Raw genomic sequence first — 15732 nt, 5'->3', positions numbered from 1 at the left:
AAAGTCTGTTGTTTGTAAGTTCATATGCTTTTGCTAAAAAAAAAGTTCTGACAGGAGGTCCATACAGAAGATTTTAGGATCCTTACAAGGCCATCTGGGAAGATGTGTGCCTCAGGTATGGGTCCCAAGTTGCTTAGGGCTTTAAAGGTACACATATACTGTATGTCCTGAACTTAACAAGAAAGCAAATAGGCAACCAATCTGATTCTTTCATAATATGTGGTAGGCAGAGCTCTAGCTGAAATGGTCAGGTTTCTACATTAACTGGAACTCCCAGACAGTCTTTCAAAACAATATACAAAATGTTGCAGTAATCCAGCCTGAAACATACTAGACTGCCAGTCCCCCTGGCGAGTCTATCCCAGTCTAGAAATGACTCCAATTGTGAAATAGATGAGCTTGATAAATTTACTGAAGTCATCTAGATTTCAGGTGACAATGGTGGATTAAAAATTATCCCCCAAACTGAGACTAAGTCTTGGTGGCTTGGAGCTCTGTCAAGAATGGCTGAACAATCATTTCCTGGACCAAATAGCCCTACTCACGGAGACTCACATTTCATTTTCTGGCCCTAACCCAGCCCATTATGACCAGGGTTGAAGGAGTCTGGGCAAGATGCCCTCAGGGTGAAAAGAGGCAGGGACAATCCTAGGAAGCCCACTTCTCAGTTTATTCCCATCTTGATATTTTCCCCCTTTGATTCCTCCCCCCACCCCCATTTTCTCTCTCCATTCCTTCCGTCCTATTCTTACCAGATAGTGAAGCATTCTCCCTTTGCTTGCACTTTTGCAAGAGTTAGGAAAATGCAGAGGAAAGCAATGTATACATACACAATCTTCATTTCCCCAGAGGGGAGAAAAAGTGAAGATAGAAGGGTGAGACACAAACTGCCTATTGAATCTGGGGGCCATCCAAAGTGGTAGCCCTTGGTGGAACCATCCACAGGCTCTCCTACTTTAATTAAAACAGTAAAAATAGGGTCATAATATCACAATGCAAATACTGCAACTTTCATAATGTATGCAACGTCACAACACAGTACAAAAGGGGTAGTCCTTCTACCGCATCAGTGCAAGACTGCTTTCATCATTTGCCTCCTCCAAGACTGCTTTTATCATTTGCCTCCTCCCATCTCCTTATAGATGTCACTGGTCTCTGGATTTGTACCTGATGCTTGACCCCTAGCTGAAGAACTTCCTGCATAGGCCATCTGACACAGATAACAGAAAGAAATTTGAGTTGCCTGTGTAAATGCAACACCCACTGAACTGATTGAAGGAAATGCTCCTTCAGGTTAAATGATTGAACCCTTCATCACTTAATCATATCCTAGGTTGAAATACCTTAAAAGGTTCTTGCTTTGGGAGATAAATCAGGGTGGTTTTTCTGAATGCCAGAATTATGGTTAACAAGTCCAGGATTGTTGAGTCATTGCTGGTTATGTCAACACATCTCTTTAATTTATGATTATGTGTTTATTTGCTAAGCATAAGCTTAGCTAGGCATCTTTTTTTCCCCTAAATACTTCACTCAGAGTTTTTGTGCATTACATACTGGTACGTTCTGGATATGTGCCCAGCTTTCAAGTGTCAGTCTGATTGGCTTTACACTCTTAGTGGTTCTAACTATATACTATGGGTACTGTGAGTACCAAAACAATGTACTTAAATGTACTTGCAGTCCTGTATTCATTTGAATTAAACTGAATTACTTCTGAATAGAGATTCATAGGATTGTACTGTAAGACCATTATAATAATTAGGCACTCTTAGTTTTCTTAAATTACTGACATTTTCCTGAAGTTTTATTTAAGAGCTCAAACAGGAGGCCTCTAGAATACCTGATGTTTTAGACCAAAATTTCATGGCCAGCTATTGAATCACACATAATATTATGAATGCCACACTGCTCATTTTAACAGCGTGCTCAGAACTTTACCATACAATCTAGTCCAGCAGTGACTAGTAGGCATGATTCATACTCACACCCAGGAATGAGGCAAGATATATCCACTGTATTAAACTCAGGGGACCACTTTATAAACTATTCAAAGGGAGACCTGCAATAAGCTAACTCTGAACTTCAGTGCCAGTAAGCATCTTAGCTGAGACAGCAATTCCATTGCAATCACACGAGACTACTTAAATCTCGTAACTGAATCTGAGATCAGTTAGGCCAACCATTCCTAACGAAGGCAACAAGGCATTTGTGGTGATCATTCTTCAGGCCCTGGATGGGAGGCAGGCCTGTCTGTTTCCCAGATACCAAAGCCACAAAGGACTGGTCTGGGGAACCTTAGCTTCCAAGGCTTCAGGAGCCTCACTAACAATCCTGTCATGGTTAGGCATTCTGACCTCCTAGATGTCACCAAAGGAGCACTGATTTTTACCAATGTAATGTACAAATGTATGGATACTGTTTCTCAGATTCACAGAATAATTTGAACAGCATGATTTTAAAATAGCAACTTACTGAGCATTCACTAAATGATGGGGATCAGCCAGCATAACAGAACTATTGTAATGATATTTCTGAAGGTCAGGAAGGAAGAGGTTAAAGGAGAGCAGATGTCACAGATACCACTATAAAGAGGTCTTCTTTTTAATATTTACCAAGACACCTCAGACAATGATGGGCTGTCTAGCAGAGCCCCCCACCAAAGCTCTTTCAGGAGTTCCTAGAGCCAAACTATATAGTACAATGGTTGAACCTAGCCAACACTGTTTTGGCTACAATCACAATCAATCCCTTTCTTACCTCAAAAGCAGGGCTGCATAGGTTGAAAAGTACTGTGCAACTATGAATCTGGTCTTCCCAGATTATCTTTGCCTCTGTGATGTCTGAATCTGTGTTGTCTATTGTTTGTTAGCTCATATGTAATCTATCATAGTTCAGGGGAACTTGAGGAATTCATTCAGTTCATAGTCAGATATAAATTATTTGGATCTACATCTCTTGAAGAAGTACGCAGATTAAAATCTATTTATCCTGCAAATTCACATTTACAAGGCCACTGATATCCTAAAAGAGAGGTGATATAATGAAAGTCCTTATTGCTTCATGTGCTGTCCTGGGAGAATAGCATGCCAGAATAAATGGCACATGTGTGAGTGCTTGGATAGGAATTTAAGAATTTTCAAGAGCCAGAATAGATTTATCACGAACAAGACATGCCAGACTAATCTTATCTCCTTTTCTGACATAGCATAATAGATTGGGGGAATGCTGTGGACATAATGTACCTTTGACCTCAGCAAAGCATTTGACAAAGACTCCCATGATATGCTAATTCATAAAATGGTAAAATATGAATTAGATGATATAATTGTCAGATAAATTCATAATACTTAGAGAGTACTCGTAAATGTTTCCACATAACCTTGAGTGGAACATTACAGGCCTTTGTCCTTGGCTCCATACTGTTCAAAATTTTTATTAATGACCTGAATGAAGAATTAAGGATATGTTTATCAAATCTGCAGATGACACAAAATGATGAGGTGTGGCTAACACTTTACAAGAAAAAGTGAAGAATCAAAAATATCTAGATAGGTTTAAACAGTAGACCTAAACAAACAGAATGAAATGTAACAGAGAGAAATATAAAATCCTGCAACTGGAGAAAAAAAAAAAGAAAACCACAAGTATGAGATAGGGGAAATCTGGCTTCCAGTAGTATATGTGAAAAAGAGCTGAGTAGTAGATCACAGCTTGATCTATTACTATTACTATTACTATTACTATTACTATTACAAATGCTATTTTGTGCTGTATTAACAGGTCCCTAGAATTCAGATCACAGAAGGTAATTATCCCATTTGCCTTGGTTCTGGGCACCGCAGTCTAAAACAGACATTAATAAACTGGAGCAAATTCGGAGGAGGACTACTAAAATTGAAGGAGACTGGAAACCCAGCCCTGTGAGGATAAATAAGAAGTATTATTGATTAAATACAGAATGCATATCAATCTAAAACAAGAGTATATCTCTTGGTCAGATGGTTTGCATGGCATATCAAGAGCCACACTCTTGCACACGATCTAGTTTCTTGTGGAGGGTTAAGTGGTGAAATGGATATTTTAAGCCTCTGAAACTCTTACTGCAGCTAAATTGTCACTTTACCCTCCCAAATTCCAAAAATACAAAATCAAGCTAAAATGTTGGGGGGCCACCATTAGGAAGGTACAAAATGGATGCTGGAAAGCCACAGAATGCTTTTTGGGGCCCTGGTCTAACATGAAAATATCTATATCTTTGTGAGACCCTATGGTAAGGATGTAATAAATAAATGCTGCATTTAGGAAAACCATCTCTTTGTATGCTTTTGCCTTTCTATTCCTCTCGTATCATCCCTAGCTCAAATATTAGGCTAGGCCAATTGCTATTACATTTTTATTTTCATTCTCACCACTTGTTCTACTTGCCTGGTCAAATTACTGTCTGTCCCTTTCTTCAGAGCCTGATTTAGCCACTGGCAACTGAAGGCCACCCAAGTGGGTCCAAGTTAAAGAAACATCATGTTTCTGGGTTAACATCCCACTGAGGCAAACATCCAGAGTCAGTTCTTCTCTAGGCTGCTGTAGATGATTTGCCTCCATTCCAGAACAGAAAATTAAAGTAAAGAAGAAGAAGAAGAAGAAGAAGAAGAAGAAGAAGAAGAAGAAGAAGAAGAAGAAGAAGAAGAAGAAGAAGAAGAAGAAGAAGAAGAAGAAGGAGGAGGAGGAGGAGGAGGAGGAGGAGGAGGAGGAGGAGGAGGAGGAGGAGGAGGAGGAGGAGGAGGAGGAGGAGGAGGAAGCAGGATGTTTATTTATTCATTTCCCCTCAAGTTTCTTGTCTCAAAATAAATAAGGCCTTTTCACTTTCCACTGAGGCAACTTCGACATTCAAAGCCCTGACCATCTTTCTTCAGTATTTCACCTTGAGGCAAAGATGAGCATTTCTCATCTTTTGACTTTCTTTTCCCTTCGATAAAAGCAAGTTATAAAAATAATAAGTGTTTCAGGCCATTCCACACAGCAGTTAACCTAAAAACCAAACTAATTAGCAAAAGGCTTTTGTTCTCCTCCCTGTCTTATTTTAAGGCAAAAAAAAAAAAAAAAATCATCTTATAATTCCCTTTCCTTCAGGGATGTTGGAAGTGGCCTTTTTGCACTGAATATCTCCATAACTCCCATTACACCCACTACTCACTCCCACGCCACCTGGTTGTCCTGTCAGCAGAATAGTCAGGCAACTGTTTCTGGACAGCAAAAATGGGCAATGTCACCTCCTGTAAATGGCCTCAGGACACATATACCTGCCCCACTTCTGAACTACATTTTTCATGTTATGTTGCCTCAAGTTCTCCTATCGATATGGGATGATGTGTTTTGGTAATCTTGGCCATTCGCTGGGCACTTGCCAAGGTTGGAACATCTTTTCAACCAAGTCAGTATTTACCATGCATTCTAACAGCTTCTATATACACTTTACCAGCAATGCTAAACTAGCATAGCGGTTACAATCTTTGCCCAGCATGTAGAATGTTACCAACTGAAAACACGGTAGAAACAGTTTTTAAAAAAGAACTGTTTTTACTATTTTTCTTTTTCTCAGCTACCTAGTTTTCTCCCTGGCATATGTATGTTTGTGTGTATTCAGAGGTGCCTTGTTTTAGCATTTTTCCAGTCACCTAGGGGGGAGGATTTTCACCCCCAGCTCCCAAACAGCCCAAAGAGATAGAAAGAAAGGAAAAGTCCAACTGGTAGTTTAGTCAGCTATATACAGCCATTTTCATGGGATCCAAAATGGATGTACAGTTTCACTGGGGAAGTAAATCAATATACAGGAACATAGCAGAGCTGTTTATTCAATTATATAACTATACGTTTGGCTTTAGCATGCTTACGACAAGATTTTTTTTAAAGCATGAAATATATTACTGAAGTTTAAAAAATGAAGTTGATTTGGAGAAAAGTTTTAAAAAGAAAGAAATAGGGCATCAATAATAAATATAGTTTGATAGAAGTAAGTTTTTAATGGATGGAATAAATTTGGCCCTCAGAAATATTACAAAGCTTCAGTCATATCCAAACTGATATCTTGGGTGAAGACAACATAAAGATTCAGTCTTAACTGAAGCAATGTTATTCAAGTGATGTTTCCATTCTCAAGATAGGATAGTTACCAAGAGTTAACTGAATGTTAACTTTTAATACATCACATCCAAACTACTTATTTTTTTTTCCAAAGCTGTTATTGAACATAGGGTACATGAGCCGGAATGGACTCAAGGGAGGAATTTAAACCTGTACAATCCAAATGAGGGACCTCCAACTGAAATATCCATGGGGGAAAATTATGTTAATGGTCTTTCCTTCTTGATTGTAGAATATCCTTGAAACATTCCCTTCCTTTTTATTCCTATATAATGCAGATGAAGTTTTTAAATTCACAGATTACATTGTTTCAGCTTTTGTTGTCCTCTAAAGAGTATATATTAGCCAGAGCAATCTCTAAAATCATAAGGGCTGACCTTTAAGATTTATTTACTTATTTTAAGTAAATAAATCAATAAATCAATAAGAAATTAGTACTGACTTGTCTCTTCCTCTGTATAAATTCATTAACATTTTAGTAAATTGAACTGTATTTTGTATTTCCTCGTCAATTATGCAACACAACAATACTGGACAACTATCATACTGTCTCAACCTACCCTCTGGGGGGAAAGTTGTAGAGAAACTGATGGGGCTGGAGTTGTGCAGAGCTCTGGAAGAAACAGCTCTTTATGCTTGGATTCAGTACTGAAACTGTATTGGTCATTCTTGTGGATGACCTTTGGCAATACTAGGATAGGAGAAGTGTCACCTTCTCCTTGTTGCCTCCATGGGTTGGATTGGGTGGCACTGTATTATAGTGGTTCTCCTCCTTCTTATACAGCTTGTTCTACTTGGTCAGGGGAGAGAGAGAGGGGTTCAGCCAGAAGTCTCTCAAGGAGGGGCAGCCACAGGGCATGGCAGTGCCTCTTCATCCATTCCACCTGGAAGGGAAAGTAGCAGTTTAAGCTCAATCACAGTCAGACAGAGTGGCTTTGTATGAGGTAATGATCTGATTACAAGGAAATTCCATCTTTAGATGGGGTGTGTCATTATCCCCCATGGTTTGTAACCTGGTGATCCTTCTTGACTGACTTCTGCTCAAGAAGTAGATGGCAGTTGTGGCAAGGAGGGCCATAACCCCATCAAGTGTGATAGTTATAACCTATCCTTCTCTCAAGTGCTCACACCTTAGTCACCTCTTTTAAGACTATTGCAATGTACTTTACACGGGGCTGCTCTTGAAGATAACTTAGAAATGACACTGATTCAGCAGTTTCATGTAGTGATGGATACTTCATGATCTGCCCGTGTGATGGTGCCACTTTGAGATCTGCATGGGTTATCAGTTGGCTTCCAGTTGCAATACAAAGCGCTGACTTGCACTTTTAAAGCCTTCATGGCACAGGACCAGGATATCTTCAGGACCACCTTTTCCCAATTGTTTCTGTCTATCTGATATAATCTCTTCATTCAGGGATTGTCATCATCAGGAGCCTTGGAAGTGGACATTTTTATTCCCTCCTCTGTTCTTTGAAACGGCATTCCTACTGAGATCCAAATGGGCCCAACCCTGGGTTTTATAAAGGCCATTAAAACCTGGCTTTTTCAGTAGGACTTAAGGTGAAGTAGTTGTGAGTTTTTTCCCCTTGCAATTTGGAGTGTTAATTGCAGTCAGAGTTATTTTATCTATCTCTGGCACTAAAACTGTGTTTTTATTATGATGCTCATTCTTGATATTTTATATATTTTTAACTTTATTTACATGTAACCCATTCAGAGCTGGTATTGAATGGAGTGGCATTTAACCCTTGAAAATAAATAAATTAATCAAAACTGAGTCTGTAGGGGTACCTTGTATAAGGCTGCCTGAGTGAGTGAGTGGTCCCCAAGACTTTTATGTACTCTAAATAATTGCCATGTTGTTGGTTGCATTACAAAATGAGGCATTCGGAGAAAGTTGAGGGGTTGGGGATTTTTTTTAGAAAAAGCACATGATGCTTACAATTGAGAATGTGTTTATTTTAAAGACTCGACATTACCTACAATGGAAGATTGGATCGTGAAGATGATGGAGTTAGCTGAGATGGCAAAATAAACAGCTTTGCTTTGAGAAAAAACATTGACTAACTTTATTGCCAGTTGGAAGCCCCTTTTGCACTTTTTGCAGGAGACAGAAAAAAATGAAATTATGATTTATGGATTTGATGATTAGTTAAAATAATAGGTTATACAAAATACGTAGGTTAAGATGTAGTTTACGAGTAAGAGGTCACTATATGATTTATCTATATCTGCTGTATAAGAAGTCGGAAGTCATTCTTTTTGTAATTTTTCCTTTTTTCCCTTTTCTTTAATTTTCATCACTTTTGTATTCTTTCTTTATCTCTAACTCTCTTGTTTTCTACTTTTCTCTTTGATTATTAGTTCTTGTTTGCTTTTATCTGTATGCTTTTTATAACTTAATAAAGTTCTTATAAAAAAAGAGAATGTAGATATTTTGTGCTTTCAGAGAAGAGGTCTCTTGGTTATTGAGGTTATATAATGTCATATTCATCAAAGTTGTTCATGAGATCACAAAGGATGACACTCTACTTCTTGATAGTACTGCCTTTCATCTTCATAAACTTTTCTCACTAGATGCCAGGGGCTTCAGTGATGTATTTTAACTGAGGGCAGATGCCTCCATGACTCCTTGACACAGAGAATACAATATCATCCCAATGCAATAATCTTGCATAGTCAAACTTCTGATATTTGGCTTATGCTATATACTCTGATATGTCTAAACTAAACATTTGTTACTCAAGGATCAGACAGAAACCTCATAGCTATAGCAAAAAGTGAACATGAATTTCTTGGTTACTTAACCTTTAAGAGTATATATACTCTCTTGTTCATACTTTTTAATTGCAGAAAGAGCAATAAATCCCTATGCAATTATAACATTAACATCTAGTAACTAAGTAAAATGTGAAATTAAAACAGTGATTGGGTGAAGATTAAGATGATAATAGTCTGCTGATACATCAGACTGGTACGTTGCTCTCCAAGTAGCTTTTCATTGCTATGAAGTCCACACATAGGAGTCAGAAAAGGGCCAAAGCAGAGAACAAGCACTGTCTGTTAAGGCTTCTTCTACTGCCAGATTCTTTCATCTCTCCAGGAGGCTTCTAAGCAAACTTCATAAAGAAAGCATTTTCTTGTTTTAGGATGATTCTTCTTTACTAAAGGTAAAACATATCACAAAATGCTGGTGTAATATCCTTCCATAGATCTAAAGAGTAAAAACAGCTGGCAGAGAGAAATCAATATCTCATCCTTTACTTTGACATTTTTAAAACTTTGGGTGTTGTTCCATTTCTTGTGATTGACTTAAATAGCTGAAAATGTTTGTAGCATTTCTACATAAAAGCCAGGTATCTGTTAAAGCTTTAGCAGAATCCTTATGGAAGAGAAAGCTCATTATGATGGAGCTGCCATGGTTTCAAATAGCTTGTAGGTGCTATTTCAGATTCTTTCCTGAGAAGGAAGGAAGGAAGGAAGGAAGGAAGGAAGGAAGGAAGGAAGGAAGGAAGGAAGGAAGGAAGGAAGGAAGGAAGGAAGAATTAGGATGTGTCCCAAAGGCATTTTTGATTAAGCATCTGGACTCCTTTCAAAGTGTTCTCTGCAAAAATATGACAATGAACCCTTAAAAATAAAGTCAACTGTCATGTCAGGCATATGACTGGACTATGTCCTTTGCACCAAAAGCCTATGTATGTCAAAAGTAAAGTATATGGCATTTCATGGCTCTTTCACCATTTACATACAAGTTTATGATGCAATCTGATGTAGAGTTACAAGAGAATAAGACTTCTTGAATTCAGCAAGACTTGCTTCTGAATAAACATACATCAGGCTGTACTTCTATTATGCATATATTCTGCTAAATATATAACAGCTATATATAACATCTCATCACAGAATATTCAGATTTCTGCTGAATATTCTTCAGTAGAGCCCAATTTCTACCAAGACTTCTTCATACCTCCTTTCCCAAAATTCAGAATTTCCATCACATACAGAATAAGAACTGAAATTTGTATTTCCCCTGGTTGGCTTCCTGGCAGTCATCCTCCCACCCCCATCCTGCTTTCTTTTGCAGTCTGCATTTTATAGCACATTACTGGAACTATTGTTCCATTATGGTTCCAGTAATGTGCTGTTATTATTTACTAATTATGGTTCCAGTAATGTGCTATTATTATTTACTAATTTGTAAATAATCTAGAAAAGGTAGTGTCCTGTAAGATACTACATTCTGGAATGGAGGGCCTTTATAAGATGCCCTCTTTTTAAAGAATATCAGTCAAACAGACCGGAGAAACCCTTGTTTGGTTTTGCTTCCAAACAATTTAATATACTCTATTAGGAGTTGCGCTTGGCCATACTCATTACAATTTTAGTGAAGTACCCAAGTGTCCCTTTTTGGCCTGCCCTTTTGACCATGTATAGATGATGCTAGTAACTCTGTATGCACTTTAGTTCTGTTTTAGGTTGTGTCATTTTAATTTTATCTTTCTATTTTAATTGGGTTGCTTTTATTGCAGATTGTATGTTATAATGACCTTTAACATTCTTTGTGAACAGAAACGTGGGATGATGAAGTTGATTTTATTTTTATACCACATTTCTTCTGAGAGGAACACCCAAACCAATGTATTAAAAATGCAGTTAAAAAACAATAAATAATGAAACCATCATCTTGAACAAATACAAAAATGACAGCAAAATGGCTTCAAAATCCTTTGACCAAGGAAATTTATAAAGAGATCCCACTACAGGTGATCTGCTAGCCTGAGAGAATTAGAGTGGGTTAAAAGAAAAGTGTCCCTAGAAGAACTAGGCCAGTGTAGATAGACAAGTCCCTCCATCATACCATATCACTGTAAAATAATTAGCAAACACAGATTTATCATTGACAATAAATATTTGCGGGTGTGTTCCAACAGTGGTCTGCTATGACCTTAGATCCAAAGCTTCTGTATTCCTCAGAAAGGAGCAAGACTTGGGCCTACTCAGTTATTCCAGCTAAACTGCACCTCTATGAAATCAGTTAGATACCCTTTTTTATTATCACCCTATGAAATCACCAGTGAAAATATGCTCTTACTTTCCATCTGACAACAGATCTTTAGATAGATAGATAGATAGATAGATAGATGATAGATAGATAGATAGATAGATAGATAGATAGATAGATAGATAGAACTACTTTCCATTGGAAAAACAACAGATTATTCACTCCCCATTAAGATACCTTCCTTATTTTAGGAATATCTATGAAATATAGCATATATGCAGCCAAAGAAACTGACATCACACTGAATTCAAAGGGTGATGTTGAAGCCTACAGTTAACTGCCCTATTTCAGTCATAGGAACATTGCTGTGCTTATTTTTTATTGAATTATGCCCTCCATTCTCCCCCTCCCCCCTCCCCCCCCAAGGACTACGTGGCAGTGAATCAGTTGTAAAGCTGCATCATAAAATTTTCACTTCTATCCACACATGAGAAAAGAGGGCACATCTGCTTTGCAGAAACAACTTTTTTCCATTTCTGCCTATGGTCTATTAAATCCCACCTTCTGTAAACTTTTTCACTTCCTCAGAAATACCAAATCTGGGACTGATTCATTTGAAAGCCATATTTTTGAGTTCCATCCTTTCTTTTATTGTCAATATCTACATTTGTTGATGGAAATACTGACATTTCCTTCTAGAGTCAGTGTCTGAATTCTGGCAAACACTCCAGCTTTTGTCTCTAAACACTCACAAACTTGAACTTGGCAGCTCAGAAGGGCTGTGTGTCAAAATATGTAAGTTTTCTGGCAAGTGCAGAGGGGAGGACCTGATAAAGCAAAAGCCAAGTTTTGAGGTTTAACTGCAGGAAATCTTCAGAAATGCAGACAAAGAATCCCTAAGGATTCTTCTGTTTGTAAATAGCCTGCAGGGTTCTGGAATGAAAGGAAAGATGCAGATATCAGATTGACTATTAGATATTGTGAGGGTGGGAATGTGAGAATTGTTTCAATTTGAATCTCTGACCATTTGGAATCCTACATTTAGTTTGACCTTTCTGAAAACCTTCCTTTGATTCATTTCCTGGCAAATTCTTGGGACAACATTAGCTACCTGAAAGTTCAGCCAAAGTATCATCGCATCCCTGTATCATTTGTATAGAATATTTACTTTGTGGAGTGCCTGAACTAGAGATGGACTTGTCCATCTGCTTGCTTTTGATAACGTTTGCATTTTATTAAACAAAAGTTCATTCTATCCTGCTTGCAAGTAATTCTTTTGGTAAAGTCTACACCACATTTTCCCTCAAATATATGTTTTTGTTATGGAATTTTCCTTCATCTAGCTATTTTTGATCAGAGAAATGAATTGCAAAATTTAGAGGGTTGAATACCAAGAGTTTATTAAGAAATTACAATTTGGCAATTAAATTTCAAACCCATTACATTTCTCCCCTTCTTTAACAAAAGTCTTTAATATACATTTCACTTCCTCCCTCCTCCCACCAGTAGCAGCTAGGGGAAGATGGGAAGTAGACATCATTACACCAGCTCATTGGTAAGCTGCACCAGATCTTGCTGATGGGGAAGAAGTTGCAAATCATGTGGGTGCTGTTTTCAGTCACAGCCATACCCAGACAGAATGCTGAGTTAGAGGTTTCCTGAATGGTTTATTGTTAAGATTATGCAAGGGCTGACCACAAGACTGAGCTTGAACTCAAGTCAGAGTTTTGGAAAATAGCCACTGACTGGGACCATTTCAGAACCTGGCTGCTTTTTAACCTGAAGTGAGATTTGCATCACCCATTGACTAGCATGAGAAAATTATAATTGCCTGCAACAATGTAGCTTTTCAATGGAATGGAATGAAATTTGCAGGAACATTAGACAATTATGAGGGGATAAGGACTCCCTCCACCCAAAACAAGTATTGCTGCTTTCCCCCATTTTGGATCAATGCACGATGAAGTCCAAACAGCATCATCCATGTCACGTGCTTAGGAGAAACCCACACTTGGTAAGAATTGCAAAACTTTTCTAGGAATGAAATATAAGGAGGGAAGAACCCCCAAGAACTGTGTAATGAGTTGAAGCATGTTCAGTAGAAAATAAATGCTAAGTGGAGGAGGGATGGAACGAAGTCCATTGGAAGAGGGCTGACGGACTGGCTGCGGGAAGTCAGAACCTGAACAATCTGCACTGCGACTTAGGGATGCAAATTCCATTTGTGACATCTAGTTCTGGCTCAAGTCCACCAGTTTCCAGGATATGCTAGAAACATATTCATGGCACACAAACAGGCTACCATGATTCAGTTTTAACAGATAGGGATTAGACTAAAAGCGAAATCAATGGCTTAACAACAGCATGCCTGGAAATGGGAACAGAGGAAACCTACTGTAGAGTCATAATGCTGGTCCCTCTAACATAGCATGTTGGAATACTAGGCACTGTAGTCTCACAGTGAACAACTCTGAACTGACAGTACAAGTCTATCTTGCTGCTTAGGGCATTTCAATTATTGTAGATTTGTTATATAAAAAGCACGTCCATGTAGTAAACACACTGGAAGGTTATTTCTTGGCCAATACTTGTCTTTTGGGAACCTTTGATGCAATTCCATCCCAGGATCCCAGAAAAACAAACTCCCCATGAGATTTCAAATCTATTCCTACAGCTAGAGTTGTCAGCTGGTAAAAGAGGACAAGTATTTGCTGCAGGCAGGCAGGCTTCTTTGCAGTATATTTGCTGATATGATATACGCATATTGGGCTCTATGGATAAAGTGCACTAGCATATAGGGCCATCCTGGGGTGGGGGTGGGACAAAAAGTCTTGAAAAGTCAGGATGGGGGTTGCAACTGTGTGGTCATCTGCCATTTGGTTCCCCTGGTAGGGGCTGCTGCTAGCGTGTCAGCTTCTTCAGGACTGGGCTCTCAGTGGTGAGCTGCCTTGGGGATTCTCCACCACCTGAGCCAAAGCAGGCTGAAGATCTAACCATTAGAGAGGCATCCCAAAGCTGCCTTGCATGGCTTGCTTTCTTCTAGGCAGATTATTGATTAGCCCTTTTCCATATGCAACTCGTGACAGGCAGGCAACAGGATTTGCTGTGTGTGTTATGGCAGGAACTGTCACAGATATATTTTAAATGGATTAAAAGAGTATCACATAGCTGATGCCTTTGGGGAATAAAAAGGTTCCTGATTATATCAATGTTTGCTGAAATAGCAGGACCATTAGACTGCCCCACCCTGTAGCCATCCCTTAGGGATTTATCAAAGTCTTTGCAAATAAACTATATAATTCTTCCATGGCTAATATCTTCTGTTTATATATGGAAAGGAAGTCTGCCCAGAAGTTTCAGATTCTTTGCTTATCCCTCAGATTATTCTGCTACACGGGTGACCAAAGTGCAGAAGCAGACCGTCACTATTGGAAAGGAAAATTCCAAGCATGTTTCATGCTCACAAAGCCATCTAAGACGCTCTGGTCTTGTTCGTCACATCTGGCCTCCTTTCCATCCCATGCTCTCTTGACACTGCTATCGCCAGTCCCTTGCAAGTCTGAACTATGTCTAGAAAATCTTGGGACCAAGATGAAAACAAATAAAGCTCCCAGGTTTACAGTGGCTTTGCTTGGAGCTTCCCTTCTGCTGGCTCTCACCAAATTACAAGTCCATTCACCTCAATATGTACAAGAATATAATGTAGAAGATGGAAAAATCAGTCCCTATGATTTCATGGACATAACAGCAGGTATAAGAAATTCTAAATATATGCATTCTAGACTAGATGTTCACTTTATGAGGTCTGGAGGAGTAGGCTATGATTTCAGAATAATAAGGATTGCAGGGTAAGAACTCTAAGGCCAAAATTAGCAAGAGTAGTACAACATAAAAACATCTGCCGGAAGCCTGCATCTCTTAGCCAAACTTGTACAATGTTTAATCTGTAACTAACTGTTCTTTTGCGAGGTTAAAAAAGCCTAGACTAAACCCGTGCAGGCAGTCTACCATATGAGATTGTGTAAATGCAGTTAATTTTCCTACTTCTTTATCTTGTATTGCAGTGGGATGGAATATATAGAAGGGACAAAGTTAGGCCAATGTGCAAACTGGTTTAATATTTATTAGTAGCTTGGGACATGCCGTAAGGATGGGTTTAGGTTCCAACAAGTCCATGGGAAGACAAGAAGGAGATGTGATATTGTTTTTTACCTTCCATGGTCAGGGGTCTTTCTGTGGTCTTGGAATAAAAATTCCAACATATTATGTGGCCCCCAAACCACAACATTTGTTCTCTTAAACTTGTAGGTGTTTCCTCAGCATACTATAGGGCCTTTCAGGAATTTATGGCCATGGGGAGACCAGAAAATTGAAAAAAATGTTGATTTGATTTGTTCCATCATTCTGTTTCTTCAGTGAGGACCTCAGAATGGCTAACAAAAGTTTAAGCAAGAACATGTAGTTTTTAAGCGCAGGTAGGGGGAACAGGGAGAACACTGATTTCATAAATCTTTGTAAAATAAAAAATAAAAGTGAATGTGAACTGTTTTTCCAATTCATTCATGAAGGGCTTGTTTTGCTGTGCACTC

Source organism: Python bivittatus, unplaced genomic scaffold (genome assembly GCF_059951505.1).
Source record: "Python bivittatus isolate LINGU-HERP-01145 unplaced genomic scaffold, Pbiv_v1 ctg000020_np1212, whole genome shotgun sequence".
Taxonomy (NCBI): Eukaryota; Metazoa; Chordata; class Lepidosauria; order Squamata; family Pythonidae; genus Python; species Python bivittatus.
Note: the sequence above shows the minus strand (reverse complement) of the source record.